Genomic DNA, 15,347 nt, shown 5'->3' on the forward strand with positions numbered 1-15,347 from the left:
TGTGCACAATCTACCCGAGAAAAATAAAATCCATGTAGGCATCTTAGCCATGCATGACAATGAATATGTATGCATCTGCAGTACTGTGCCACTCAAGAAAACGATTCCGAAACTGATCATGAGATGGGTCATATGTGATCGTTCATTTTCATAGTAATATTTTTAACAAGACAAAACAAAAAAGTACTAAAATAATTCTGGGACAATAGTGTAGCGTTTATGGGCTAAAGGTGAGGCCATGGGCGGTTTATAAATAGCGGGGTCACCGATCTACATCTACTGCGCCGAATCACCGGACATGCAAATCGTTTTGGATACAAGTGGGTGCCAATATTTATGCACCATTTTAAAATGTTTATTTACTACAGACATAAAACAGTTTGTAGTGTATTTCAGATTATGCACTTCTTCATTGGTGAGAGACGCATTTTATTAAATATTTTACAATGTTCACATAGAAAATGGTCCTTGAAAGCTTAGGTGCGCCGATACACCGGACAGCACTGTGTATATATATATATATATATATATATACTTTATAGATATTAGAATTATCTTTATACCTCCTTTTTCTGCAATCATGTCTGTCTTTTCTCCATCCCTCTCTCCTCAATCGTGCCCCCTTCTCATCTCTCTCTCTCTCTCTCTCTCTCTCTCTCTCTCTCTCTCTCTCTCTCTCTCTCTCTCTCTCTCTCTCTCTCTCTTTCTCTCTCTCTGTCTCTCTCTCTCTCTGTATTCCTATGTATGTTCTGTATGTATGTGTGTATATATATATATGTATATATATATATATATATATATATATATATATATATATATATATATATATATATATACAATGTATTTTATCTACTAATGTGAATGACATTATAAGCAGCAAAACCCAATCCATGCTACCAAGAGAATATTCATAAATGTCATTCTGATGATCTGGACTATTTTGTCTTATCTCTTGGGATTATCAATAATTAATATAACACCAGCATGAACAGATTATCAATAAAACCGATTTGATCACATTACATCTTTTTCTATTTTATATAGAAGATATCTTTTAAAAGGCAATATGGTTTATCTTAATATTTTATGTATATAGCTTCGCCACGAATTGGATAGTCTCTGAAGAATTGTCAAATCCCTACGTTAAATCATCTGTAATCTCTAATTACTTTTCAGTTGATCTTTATGGGGAATTAAAAGGTTGTGGGGGAGGAAGACAGGCGTGCTTGAACATTCGGTGAATGTATGTACGTGTACAGTAGTGGAAATAAACAGTTAGTGTAATTTTCACGAAACAATCAGGTCGTTACGTAGAACCCATACGTTCTGAAGCTGCAGCTGTTTCGTCTTCTGGATCTATTTTTGATTTTCCATTCTCAACCTCGGACCCAGATACCCGCGTTCCACACAACAGACACTCACGTGTAGCTTAAGTGAGTCCTTATGTTGGGCAAACATCACGTTTTAATCTTCCTGGCAGTGTGCTCTAGAGTATAGGATGAAATGGGTTCAGCCAAAGCCGCTTACCACAAACCCCACTATACATTTTGCAATTCTTCCACCTACGCAACCAGACGACAGTTCTGCGGCAACTGTCTGCGTAGGGGTGAATCATATAATATTGGTCTTCTGGAGATTTGTTAAAAATCTGATGTTAATATTTCGTTTATTCCAGGAATACCACATGATCCGGTGCATGGCAATGTGTAATTCGAGCTGGTTTAAATCTAGAACCGAAAACATAATTAACGTGAATGAAACAAATCATAGGACTAATTCTGGGTAAGCAGAAAATGTCGCCACATTATCTATTAAAGTAAAAGAGACCCTTTGCTTTAAAATATTAATTATTACATGAACTTATTTTGCAAAATTAAAATAAAATTAGTTATTTTTAATTGGCAATTGGTTGCCATGTATAACGTATACTTCCGAATGCAATAATTTAGGTGACTTTAAAGTAGCATTTTACAAATTGAAATTTCCTTCTCTGACGTATAGTAAACATTGTGTTAACGAATGAATGAATGTTTAACGACACCCCAGCACGAAAAACACATCGGCTGTTGGGTGTCAAACTATGGTAATGGAAACAAACAAGGTGATGATCAACATCAACAGAAAAATTCAAGATATAAATAAAATCAGTGTAAAGAACTGTGCAAAAATACAAATACAAATATCACAGATAAGATACTGACTTTTACTCTAAACTTCAATTTGTGCTGTATTGGCCATTCTCAAAGAGAATGTTACACCCCTGCACCACGGTGAGTTTACAGCCACTTAACTATTGTGGCCAAACTAGTTTTGTGTGGTTCTTTTTTATTGTTGTTGTTATTGTTTTGTTGGGGGGGGGGGGGGGGGGGGGGGGGGGGGTTCATTTGTTGTTAGGGTTTTTTTTCTCTCTCTCTCTCTCGCTCTCTCTCTCTCTCTCTCTCTCTCTCTCTCTCTCTCTCTCTCTCTCTCTCTCTCTCTCTCTCCTCTCTTTCTCTCTCTCTCTAATTTTTTTTTTTTTTTTTTTTTTGGGGGGGGGGGGAGAGTTGATTTTTGTGGGTTTTTTGCTTGTTTGTTTGTTTCGTTGGATATTCATTTATGTATACTGTTTTAATCAGCGGACGCCACCAGATGCAATCATAATTGAGGCCCGTAGACGTAACTCGTTGTGTCACGGCTGTATACTGTTTAGTATGAATGAATGCATCGTACACAACCTTTACCACCTCTACATAGTCCAATTCTATCTCTAGGTAATCGATCATCAACAATCTTACGGCCGGTTCTCTTGCAGATGAGTTGTGCCCGAAATAAAATGTATATTCAGGGCAGCCGAGCGGTATTACGTGTACGAGATGGGTCACTTTTCATCTCGGCATCAATCTTAAATGCTGCTTTACTCTGACAATCTTGTAATGGAGCACAGCAATCAACATAACGCCTCATAAACGTACTTGGAAGTTCCTTTCAGCCTCCGTGGTAATTTCACTGTCGTTGTTGATGTAATTATTTTCCACGAAATGTCCAGTAAGCGTGCTGCCTGTCAAGGGAGTAAGCTCTAAATTTGTGGCGTGAAGGATGGAGATGCATTAGATCCTGCTGTAACCATCCGTCTTGGAATGTATCGTGTGTCTTGCAAAAGGAAATTTAAAATCAAAACTATTTTCATTGTTTCCTCGTTATGTTGAAAGTTACTTTCTATTTATTTTAGTGTTATCACTTTCAGTTGACTCCTTCATTCATCACAAGTGTTTCCATCTTCCACCATCTTCCTTGTCTCTGAATATCTCTGATATCCCCTTCTGTTACAATTTTCATATAGTATTCTATATCAACATTTCCCTACATTCGCTAGCTATATCTCCTGTAACATGTTGCAGGCAATATCGATTCCCGTGGGTCTATCTGGATTATCTTCAATCTATTCCTGATTTACTTGCGTGCTAGGTAATCTTTAGCTCCAATACTTCCACGATCGTCTGTTGCTATTTGAATTTAAAACTCGTCTGAAAACCTCCCATAATCACTAAATCCATGAACTTCAAGGGCTGGTTTCAATAACTCATCCATTTTCATCTATGGCTATATTCCATTCACTAAATTCTCCAGCTAGCTTTTAAGATATCCTATTTACCTTTCGGCGTAAACCAATTCATCACTGCTATACCCATAAACGTATCGGGCTGTCTTTTAACCTAGCGCTGTTCTTCAAGTTCAACTTAATATTTAGTCATTTCTATTTGTCTGCATTCGCGATTATCTCTTGGTATTTCGAGTCGCCTTTTCAATGATAATCATCAACAACCACTTCATCCATTAGCCTCCATTAGTCTTCCTTAACGAATTGTTTTCCATGAACTTTCCATTTCTAATCATCATTGTACACCGTCAATCATATTTTACCGTAAAGCGAGTAATCTCCAATTACTTCGAGACACACCGACATGACATGATCGAGGCTTGTCTTTACAAAGAACATTTCAGGTATTCTGCATTCAGCTCTGCAATCACTAGTTCCTTCTTCGTTTAGGAACTACTAGTCTGGAAATCACTAATCTCTAGATTCAGCTGTTCTTCATTTGTGTCTTGTCTTGCAAAGTTCCTTCGCCTCTCGATTCACACACATGTATGGTTTTCTTAAATTCGCGTTCTAATTTTCAACGTATCTTAATAAATTGTTGAATATCATAAATTTATTGGCTTATCACGATTTGGCTGCTTCGGACTGTCTGGCAACTGTTTTGAACCTCATACACCTGACTGATTACCATTAATTCATGTCTTTATTTTTAACTTGTCTGGCAATATTATTGAATATTGTGAATATTGTGTGTCTGTTTATTTTAAACTCGTTCTTCTTTAAACGTCTTTAAACTCGTCTCGTGTTTTTGTTTTCTTGAACAGTGTAGACCCATCTCGTTATCTTCATTTCAGGTCCTTGTTTCAATTGGCCTGGTAATTTCACTAGATATTTGGATATTTTCACTTAAGTCTAAAAAAAAATTCTAGCGTCTTCTTGGAAAACGTAAACATATCTGGTTATTAACAGAGTAAATCCTTATTTTAAAATGTCTTACAATCTTCTTGGATATTATTTAACGTGCTCATTGTCATCTTGTCTGGTAAAGTTGTGGGATATCGTAAACTTATCTGCTTATTATCATACCATGTCAAATAGTCTGGCAATAATGTCACAGGGTGACTACCATCACCATATCCTGATATCTATCACAGAGCACAGTTATATTCCACTTTGTTCTACCAAATTTCCAGATGTCTTTGGATGTTCCATTCCCACGCACATCGCTCTGTTTGATTATGATTTCGATTTTGTCTTACATCAAACTCTTTGTTAAGAGCACAAAATGATACGTTGGTGTTATATTACTCCGTCTGTATTAGGTATTCGTGCACGTCCATTAAGAGTGCTACTTTCACTGGATGGAATCAATTGTGTCCTTAATTTCTGTGACGCATAATCGCATAAACAGGTCTTAAAGAGCTTATCTCTAGGTTGGAAGTTACTGAGGTTAATTCTTATCAAATACGCCATCTGTCTCTCTCTCTCTCTCTCTCTCTCTCTCTCTCTCTCTCTCTCTCTCTCTCTCTCTCTCTCTCTCTCTCTCTCTCTCTCTCTCTCTCGGGGTGGGATCTCAGTCGGTAGAACGTTCGTCAAAGGTATCTACGTCGTAAGTACGTGTTATAGTAATGCCAGTTACGATGAAAGGTGTCTGGGTGTATTGACATAGACCTTATTTTTGAAACTCTTCAGTCCGTAAATCAATTTGCGTTTGACATATAATTGTTGAGCTATCTGTTTGCCGTGTTTGGCTATCGACCAGGCCTCTCGTGCCACACAGCTACCCCTAAGATAACTCTGTTTACCGTTTCTTTTTTCACAATAATTAATTCGTGATGGGCTCTTTGGCCGTAAAGTATCGGAATCTTCGGCAAACATAGCCGCTGGTAATTATGTAGCCTTTGCCCAGGCCCTGAACAGTTATTACAGACTGTCATGGTGATCTCGTTTGCGATATTATTAAAGCTTTCCGGTAATTACTAGTGTATTCTTATTATTTTATATTTTTGAACAGAATATCATATACGTTAATTTTGTAACGGACGCACGCCTTCTTCGATTTGGACATTCTCGCTAATCTACGTCATTTATAATTTATTAGTCTCCATTTCAACACACAAAAGTTGAGTACTGTTCAAAAGCTTGCTTTTTTTTCTTTCTTTCTTTTTTCTGTGTTTCTATGTTTGTCTGAGTTGTTTTGGGGGTTGTGGGGGTTATTGTGTGGGGTTTTGTTGTTGGTTTTTTGTGTTGGTGGGTTTTTTGTTGGGGTTTTTTTTGTTGTGTGGGGGGGGGGGGGGGGTCAGCGCCATGCAGTCCGTATCAAAGAAGACAAACATCAGTTGACACCTTCATTTTGAATTTGTTTTGTAAGCAAGTTTAATTACAATAAAACCTTTATTCTGGCGTTATACACAATGTCCACTATCCGATCATTATTCATCCTTACATTAAGGGGTCGAATTTACAAAGCCCGTTTTCGTCTCTACAACTACATATATTTTATATATGTACCATTCTTGAGCACCTGATTTAAAGAAAAACATACTTCGTAAATTTGGTGCTGTATTTCTGCTCTGCATTGTCATTATGACAGCGTTATTTGCTCCATAGTGATTTAGGGGTGGTCAAGGGTCAAACTCGTGGTTAACAAATTCTGCCTTTCGGGCCCACCTAGATTTCACACTGGATACTTTTGCACTACAAAAACAATACAAAATCAGTTTCAACAAAGCAGTGGCATTTGTATACTAACATCTGACCTTAATCTTGAATGATAAAGGACAAAAACAAAGTGTACCTTTACGTTTAGCATTAGAAAGATCAGTTGTACTTTAAAGGCATATTGTCATAGACCACTGACCTATTTAATAGTCTAACAAAGTATTACCTAAACAAAAATAATTTGATCTGTCCCTAAATGTACTTTATTCAACCATCTTCATAACCACCATACTTGTAAAAATAATTGAATTATGGTAATGGTCCATAATTCAAAAACTAAAACTGCCGAGAGGGATGATATGGATTTCACTCCATCGTGGTTCAGTTAAGGTGATGCGATAGCTAGATTTGGTTTACAACAATTAATGTAATTTTTATTTATTATCCATTTTTAGAGAAATAAGGTCCTTAAATCCGTGACTGTATGCCTTTAAGACATGGCAAAGAAGAAACCGTATGTTGGCATTTTAATTTTGCATTTGCAACTTTATGGAGCATCGACATGAAACTTGTATACGACATTGTTGTCGTAATTCTTAAGTCCAGCGACGTCAGTAAGACCGCCTTATTGGCTTGATTCCCATTAAGATCTGTCAACGCTCTAACTCGGAAGTCAGAGTCTGGAGGACAGAAATAGGAAGGCACACATTTTACCATCAAAGTGTCAAGCCACTCCGATATTAAAGACCCTTGGCCTTCTAATGACTCCCCGTCCCCGGCATTATCAAGAAGGGAGGACAGCAGATGAGTTTAATTAACTCTCAATTCCTCGATAGTGCTATCCATCCCTTCGTTATCTTACAGAGAGAGCAGCCGTCTTGTCACAATGGCGGGAAATATACACACAGATAAAATTAAGTCGATTAATATTAAACGAGATATCGTTCAATATCAATTTTGTTTCCATGAGCGTTTCAATTTCGGGATTCTGTTATGAGCATTGAAGCGGATGAGTGTGGAAATGTGATGTTTAATATAAAACACAGAGAGCTTTCAGACACGTAAAAAAAAACAATATCAAAGCTTTGAAACAAAGGTAAAAACATGTTATTGAATATACTAAACACCAAATGAAATTCACTTTCTCGTGTTTATGATTAATATTTCTGGCAATATGTGTAGTCATCATAACCAGCTTGTCAAACGTTTATATCATTTCTACATACCAAGCATTATCAGCATCAGTATATAGAGGCTATTTCATTTGGGGGTTTAATACGATTTTTACGCCGAGTGCTGTGTGAAAAGCATATTTTCACCGTTTCTTAACTTCAGTGAAAATATGACTTTTACGGTGAGAATATGACTTTTACTGTGAGCATATGACTTTTACGTGAAAATATGACATTAACGGTAAAATATGACTTTTCACCGAATATCACTTGCATAGTTTACCGTAGATCTATATATCTCATGGCTATGTGTTACTGTATAATAATAATAATAATAAACAGTCACCTTCTGCTTTGGTCACCCACATTTCCAACTATCTCTGAAGTTAGTTATTTTTTAAATCAGAAATGTTTGTTTGTTGTTGCAATTTTATGTAAACGCGTAATTCATTAGAACGATAAACAGTTTTAGGCACTAACCTTCGGTAACTTCATTCATTCATTCATTCATTCATTCATTTGAACTTATTTTCGTTCTTATAACCAATTAAGGTTCAAGCACGCAGTCCTGGACACACACACAGTACCTACCAGCCTTACGTCCGATGGCTCAACCACGACACCAACAAGGTCGGCCTTTGGTCCTCCCTCATTCTAGATGTATTATGACAAAAATGTTTACAAATAAGCAATTGATTTGCGTTACGTTTGTGTTTAGAATACTTTATAGTTAGTGTTTTAGTCACACATGTTTATTTCATCTCTTACGTCTAAGTTTTCCGCCCCAGGGCCTGGTTTTACGACGCGATTTGTGCGCTAAGATCGCCTTAACTTCATAGCTATCTTAAGCAATTTAGGTGATCTTAACGTTGAGATGGCTTCTTAAAATGGAGCCAAGACGCTTACAACAGGTATTGAGGTATGAAGATGTGACCAGAGAAACGTGCTTGAACCTCAAAATACAATCTCGAGTATATGTTTATTATATAGCCATCTAAAGTAGGTTATCTACTTTAATTTTCGTACCGTAGCAGATCATTCTTCGATATAATAATTTAAAATTTGAACCACGCAATGCGAGATTTTTCTGCCAAGGCGTTTTGTGAGTAACTTATGACGCATAAAATACTTCTAGTCGATAAAACACCAGGAAGTTTTCTAAACGATTAAGAATAATATAGGAGGAACCATTAACAGAAGACAGCGCACACAGCTCAGAAGTATTCAAGAGAAGAGTAACGATTATCGTTTGTAGATATGAGTATCGATCTGTTTTATGTCCTACATCGACAACATGGCTTGTTTCGTGGCTTGTGTGATTACATTTGTTATTATTATCGATCATAATCATTTGACAAATAATTTATTTTCTAAGTTTGGTGTTTTATTCACCATATCTTTACTTGTAACTGCAAGTTGCAATACACACAAACCCACGTGCATAATAATATAAATATGTACGTATAGATGTAGGTATGTGTGTATGTATCCGGGTTCAAGACCGTATCTCTGTACAATTCAGTCGAAGGGGCGTTTTGTAAAATAGTGGTTGCTTCCGTGAATATCTAGTGCCACGTCTATAGGAGGCCAGTGACCCCAGAGGAGATCCTTTACTAAAAAATACATTATTATTGCACCGCCAAAAAGAGGACTGCCACTGCTAGACCAGTTGATTAAATCAAAACTAGCACAGTCAAAACATGGATGATATCAGGTGTATGTATGTATTTATGTATGTATGTATTAATGTACACACATGTGTGTATGTATGTATTTATGTATGAATATCTATATATTGTATGTATATCGAGGTTGACTGTTACATAAATATATATTTACGCACTGGCACAGGGGATAATTAAATCCTTTCTGGCCTCACAAATTGTCCCATGCAGTTGCTGGGACTCGAACCTGTGACACCGAATCGCTCGCAACTTTGCAGACTTGCCACGATACCTTTTGAGCTATTGTATGTATGTATGAATGTATGTATGTATGTATGTATGTATGCATTTATGTATGTATGTATGCATTTATTTATATATGTATGTATGTATGTATGTATGTATGTGCGTACATGTGTGTATGTGTACTATTAAGCATTAAAAACCGTTCAGACCGACATATATTCGGAGAGTACGTTTTCACAACTGACTTTCGTTTACACAAACAGTTCACTTAGGGCGGATGCGGCGTTTTAGATCTATCGCCATCAATTCCGGTCGGCGAGTATCGTTACGATGGCTCCTGACAGATGGCTTTGAATCAGACAGTCTGTGATAGATGACGGACCCGGTAGTTTGTTATTAGCTGTTCGATACCATGGACGTTTTCAAGTTCGTGTTACCTTTAACACCCTATATCACTCGCAACAGTCACCGTCACTCGAACGTAGAGCATATTGATTTTTGTGTTCACCATTGGTCATTACCACACACTACTGGGCATCCGGAGCCTTGGGGATCTGAACTCATTAATGTTTAGTATATTTTGATAAGACCTTATTAATTTTATGAAATGTTTTATTTTCAAATTTGCTGAATGTTGGTCTCAGAATGAATGAAATGTCACTCATTAGTCTTAAAGAATTCAAGCATCTCATTCATAATATGAGCTATATTTTAATCATCTATTCAACTTCTGTAAGACCGAATTACTCTGGTTAATAAAGACAGGAATAGATATTAATCAATAATACACAGTTTCTATTGCGTCAGTTGAATTTGCCAACTCGACAGTTTCATGATTAGAAGACGTGCCTTAATTATTCATAAAAGCAGACACGGCCTTGTCAAAACGCCATTTGGACACTGTCTTGTGCAGTGATGCGAATTTGTATTTGATAACTGTTTTGACATTCAGATTACCTCAGCATGTGTTCTCACGCGAGAGTGCGTTGTTACGCGCAAATGCAAACACACATAACATTTTATTTGCCCCATGATGCAGTGTATAATATATATGAATACAAATGTAAACAAAAACAAATTACAATATGACATGTCCTGAGGTCATTATTCAATGCGAATAAACGCGCAGACCCTAGTTCCAACCAATGAAAATGGACACTGCGTTTGGTTAATCTACAAACCTGTAACACATTTTGATAAAGTTACAATAGAGTGAAACAAGAGTCTGGCGTTGAAAACGGGAAATATCCTTGAAAATAGACTAGAGTACGTATCTATAACCATTACTTCTCAGACGTACGTGCGTTTTTAAAAATATGAAAAATGCGTTTCGTGGTATTAGAAACATTAGAATGACCAGCAATATTTTGGATGTACTGAAATGGATAATGTATACAATAAATTCTAAATAATGTCTGATTTCAATTATAAAAAACCTCAATTGTGATAGTGAGCAAGACACTGTAGTGTTTTCAAACTAGGGTCTGTCGCTTTAACCGCGCTGATTTAAAGTTTAAGAAGGAATCAATCGGTCATTTACACACAAGGAATCAAAGCGTTATTTCGTTACTAAAGGCGAGGTCACACGATACGAGTGCCTCGTACAAGAATAGCTGATTGCATAGCAATGTTTGTCTGGTCACAATCGGCTTTTCTCATGGCTATTGTCGTTCCTCGAAATTGTATTGTTGACGTCGCCTTATGGTCACACGTTCGACATTGTGCATATCGAGGACAGACATTCAGGCAGTCAGACCTAACACATAGGTAGTTTTGATGTTGTGAGACCAGTAAGGATTATGTAAGACATTATTTTCTATGTGTTGGAACATGGCGCGCCAAAGGTCACGTAGTTCCAGTGTAACAGGAAGCCATTGTAAAATCATGAGATTCGCCATGACACTAAAATTCCATTAGCAGCAAGGGATCACTTGTTTGAACTTTCCGTTTTCAAAGAGAGAAGAAAGTCTGTGTATGTACTGCCGCTGATGAAAGTTAAAAGTTAGTTTTCTTTAACAAAACCACTAGAGCACATTGATTTGTTAGTGACCGGTTTTTGGATGTCATACGTTTAGTAATTCTAACATAGAGTTTTAGAACGGGTCCACCAAGGTGTTTCGATTCTACGACCCAAGCACCTCACTTTACAGTTGATGACCGAGTTAGAACATCACTCCACCTCATCGCTACGAAACGGGGACGCAATTTTGCTCCGTCGGTAGATTGTTCGCTTACGGTTCGTGGGTCGCTGGATCATAACTCCTTGACGGATCCATAGTATTGTATCCTGTATTTCAAAGGTCATGGTAAATACACATAAAATATGCACCACGACTGGTATATCAAAGTTTGTGGTATGTACTATCCTGTCTGGGGGTGGGTGCATATAAAATATCCCTTGCTACTAATTGACAAATGTAGCGGTTTTCCCCTCAAAGACTATATATTCAGAATTACCAAATGTTTAATATTCAATAGCCGATGATTAATAAAGCAATGTGCTCTAGTGGTGTCGTTAAACAAAAACAAACTCAAAATAAAATATTGCTGCAAATAGAAACACAAAGCGTAGCAGATGTCCTTTAAGATTATGTGATCAGATGTTTGACATCTATCAGCCGATGATTTATTAGTTAATGTAGCCTAGAATTGTTAAATGAAACGGTCTGGTGTCAAGAATAGTTCTTTACACGGAAGCTAAACCCTGCTTCTAAATTTCGATAAAACAACTCGTTTTAGCATGGAATTCATTTTATATGTCCCTACTATTTATTAGTGAGTGTTATTGTTAAAGAATACAGAAAATATTGCCACAAATTCCCATTCCCCAGTGAATATTATGTTTAATCCGTCTCGTATTCCGTTATCAAAATAGTATCTCTGCACAAGAATGTTTGTAGGCAAATTCGTGATTGTTTCTATTATCCACTATCAGGTGTTTGTCCTTAGGAGGACTGCCACTCTCCTACGATATCTGTAACAGGATGTCCCATATCTCCTACACCGTATGTTTAAGGCCTGTCACTCCCAAGACTAGCTTAGACAGTCCACAGTGAATAGACGTTTAGGCTAGTAGGTGCTGTTTGTGCCCCGGTTTGAATATGGAACGCACATTCAGTGTACAGATTTAAGTTTAAAGCCATTGCTATCTTCAACTTTGTGAGTTATTCAAGAACTGACACTGGCGAGTACCAGACTTATCCAGTTAGACACGAGTTCTTCCAGACTTAGATCAGTAAACTGTGGATGACTCTACCGGTCACTAGGGAAAACGTTACGCTTTGAAGCATTCACGAGTACCAGTCATAGCAGATTTGTTTTGTGTGTGTAAGCATTCGGTTGAAAAAAGTAACATGGTTAACAGAGCCATCCTTTCGTTAATGACTTTGGGGAAATGAAACAATTTCAAATTTCTGAAGCAAGAGCAGGAAAATCCCTCGATGTCAGCGCCAACCCTCTGTAGACGATGACTAGTTTAATGGCTCTAATATTTACACACGATGACAAACATACCGAATCAAAGGAAGACACATCTGTTGGAAGTCATTTCCAGGAACTTTTCTTTCCAATATGATCGACAACATTCGCGTCTCTGGCTGTATGCATAGCTAATAAAAATTAATGGCAGTGACAACATTCTTGAAAGCGAACCGGCCACGCTTCTGAATGCAGCCGGTGTGAAAATCAAATTATTATAATTGTGTTCTTGCCTGTTAACCAGTGAAACTAGTAACGGTTTCCATAGCTTTGCGGAAAACAAACCAAATCCTGTGATTACATCTTGCGGCAGGTCAGTTACTAGTGTGGCCGATTCCAAGATCACAGTCCGTTTTGATTTCGCCTGGTCACTGTGAGATAAACAAACATACGAAACATGCCAAGTTTAAAATAATTACAGAGATCCATCAAAATCATGTCAGTAAATGACTGCTTGCCAGGTCAAAACGTAATTACAATAACTAATTATATGTATGCCTGGACCGGGAACCGATCTTTACTGATTAAGGGACGTTGTCACTCTGCGATTGAAATAACGACATACAGCATGCGATCGAGTTGTATTGTGAAAAATCATTAAATCGTAACCATATTAGTCGCACACTGCAAGTAACGAGGCTCAAAATGTATGCACAGAGCGAGTACCATAAAATATTTATTAGCGTTCTATAAGACGTTACTATAAGTCGCACAGTGAAAACGTTCCTTCAGTAGTGACTAATCTCGTACACGATGTTACTGACAGCTGATCGGCAGCAATAGCGACTGCAGCTGTTCATGTGCAAAGTTTATTCCGGTGTGTGTTTTCCTAACAGTCGTGAAACAAATCTTTCGGTAGCCATCTTTCTACTGTTCAGTGAACATTTGAATTGGTTTCAAGGTCAAAAGCTAATTTCAAAAACAGCTTATCAACAGCGTGTTGTTTTGTCTATATATATATATATATATATATCATATATATATTATAATTTCAAGACAATGTTTGACCACTCAACAGTAGTGATTGTTTTAATGTATACTGAATGTATACATGTTCCACAATTATTACGCAGGAGCTGGGGGTCATTTATGATTTATTATTTTCGCCACACAAAACACACATCCCACTCCACACACACGCACACACACACGCACGCACGGACACGCCCATACACGCACACCATGTGATCATTTCTAAGTAAGCTTTCATACGATTTTAGTATAAAGTTGGTCAGTAAAGTTTAACACCTGCAAAACTATGAACTCTAATTTAAGGTAATTCGTTAATTTTAAAGACAATGAAGTATTGGATATACGAACATGTCTTATTCCTGCTAAGCAAAACGAAAACTATAAAAGTCTGTTTCCATTTAAAACTGAGGGAGCTTTATTTAGTTGACTTGAAGACAATATACACCTAGCTGTACGGCAAGGGTGAGGGGCATAGCCCAGTGGTGCAGCGCTCGCCTGATGCACGGTCGGTCTACGATCGACTACCATCGGTGGGTCATTTGGACTATTTCACGTTCCAGCCAGTTCACCGCGTCTGTCAATGGAATGATTCATAAAAAAGGTCACTTATTGCCAAACGAAAAGTCCATGGAGTGGCGGAAGCGGGTTTCCTTTCTCATTATCTGTGTGCTGTTTAACCATATACCTAACATACATAACTGTAAATAAAAATGTTTAGTCCGTCGTTTAAACAAAACAAAATGTTAATAATAGTCTGTGAGTACACAATAAAATTAAAATTAAATTCCAGAGACATTTTTCTTGTCTTATTTAGAAACATTAGTTCCATGAGGGTGACAGATACGAAAGGTTAACTAATTTTAGCACCAATCTGACCCCACATAGACGTCGCTGCACGGTAACCACATATGACAGCGATAGCTTTGATCACAGCGTCGATGGATGTACGTACACGATAATTTCCAATCTAAGTTCTAATGCTATTTCATTCGAGGACAAAAGAACTCTTTGATTAAACGTCTGCGAGATATAAAATATTCATTACACGGTCCAGGCTGTGATTGCCTGATATTTTAGTTCGGAATCAATAAAGTAATTCCATCGGACACAATCGCTTTATATCCAGATGTATATTATTGGAGTAAAGAATCGAGTTCTAGGTTTAATATCTTATAACACTCTAAGGAAAATAATTTACAACAACCTGTTGTGAAGGAACGTATTTATTGAAAGGTTATGACAAGTATTGAAAGACAATACCGAGTATATGTCAAAGTGTTAAAATAAATATGGACTTAATAATAATTAACATAATAATATAACGGGAAATTGACGTGTCCTTGTTATTCATGTACACAGCAAAATCGACCGTGGATCAATTTTAGTTTTGGACACACTGCCTAACAAGAGAAAATGACAAGGAATAATTTAATAGAAATTTTGTGCTATTTTTACAAAAAGTAATTTCCTAAAATACTGTCATTTGATTAGCTGTGATTAAATCTCAGAATAACACATAGGTTATCGACTATCCGCCATATAACTAGCACACAAGAACAAAAGGGGTAAAGATGATGG

General features: G+C 37.1%; 1 protein-coding gene across 1 annotated transcript in view; it reads left to right on the forward strand.

The window, feature by feature from the left end:
- LOC121381315 overlaps nucleotides 1–15,347 on the forward strand; it is a 67,350-nt gene that overhangs the window by 14,980 nt on the left and 37,023 nt on the right. The gene's annotated exons all lie outside the window — the stretch shown is intronic.

Source organism: Gigantopelta aegis, chromosome 9 (genome assembly GCF_016097555.1).
Source record: "Gigantopelta aegis isolate Gae_Host chromosome 9, Gae_host_genome, whole genome shotgun sequence".
NCBI classification, from domain to species: Eukaryota; Metazoa; Mollusca; class Gastropoda; order Neomphalida; family Peltospiridae; genus Gigantopelta; species Gigantopelta aegis.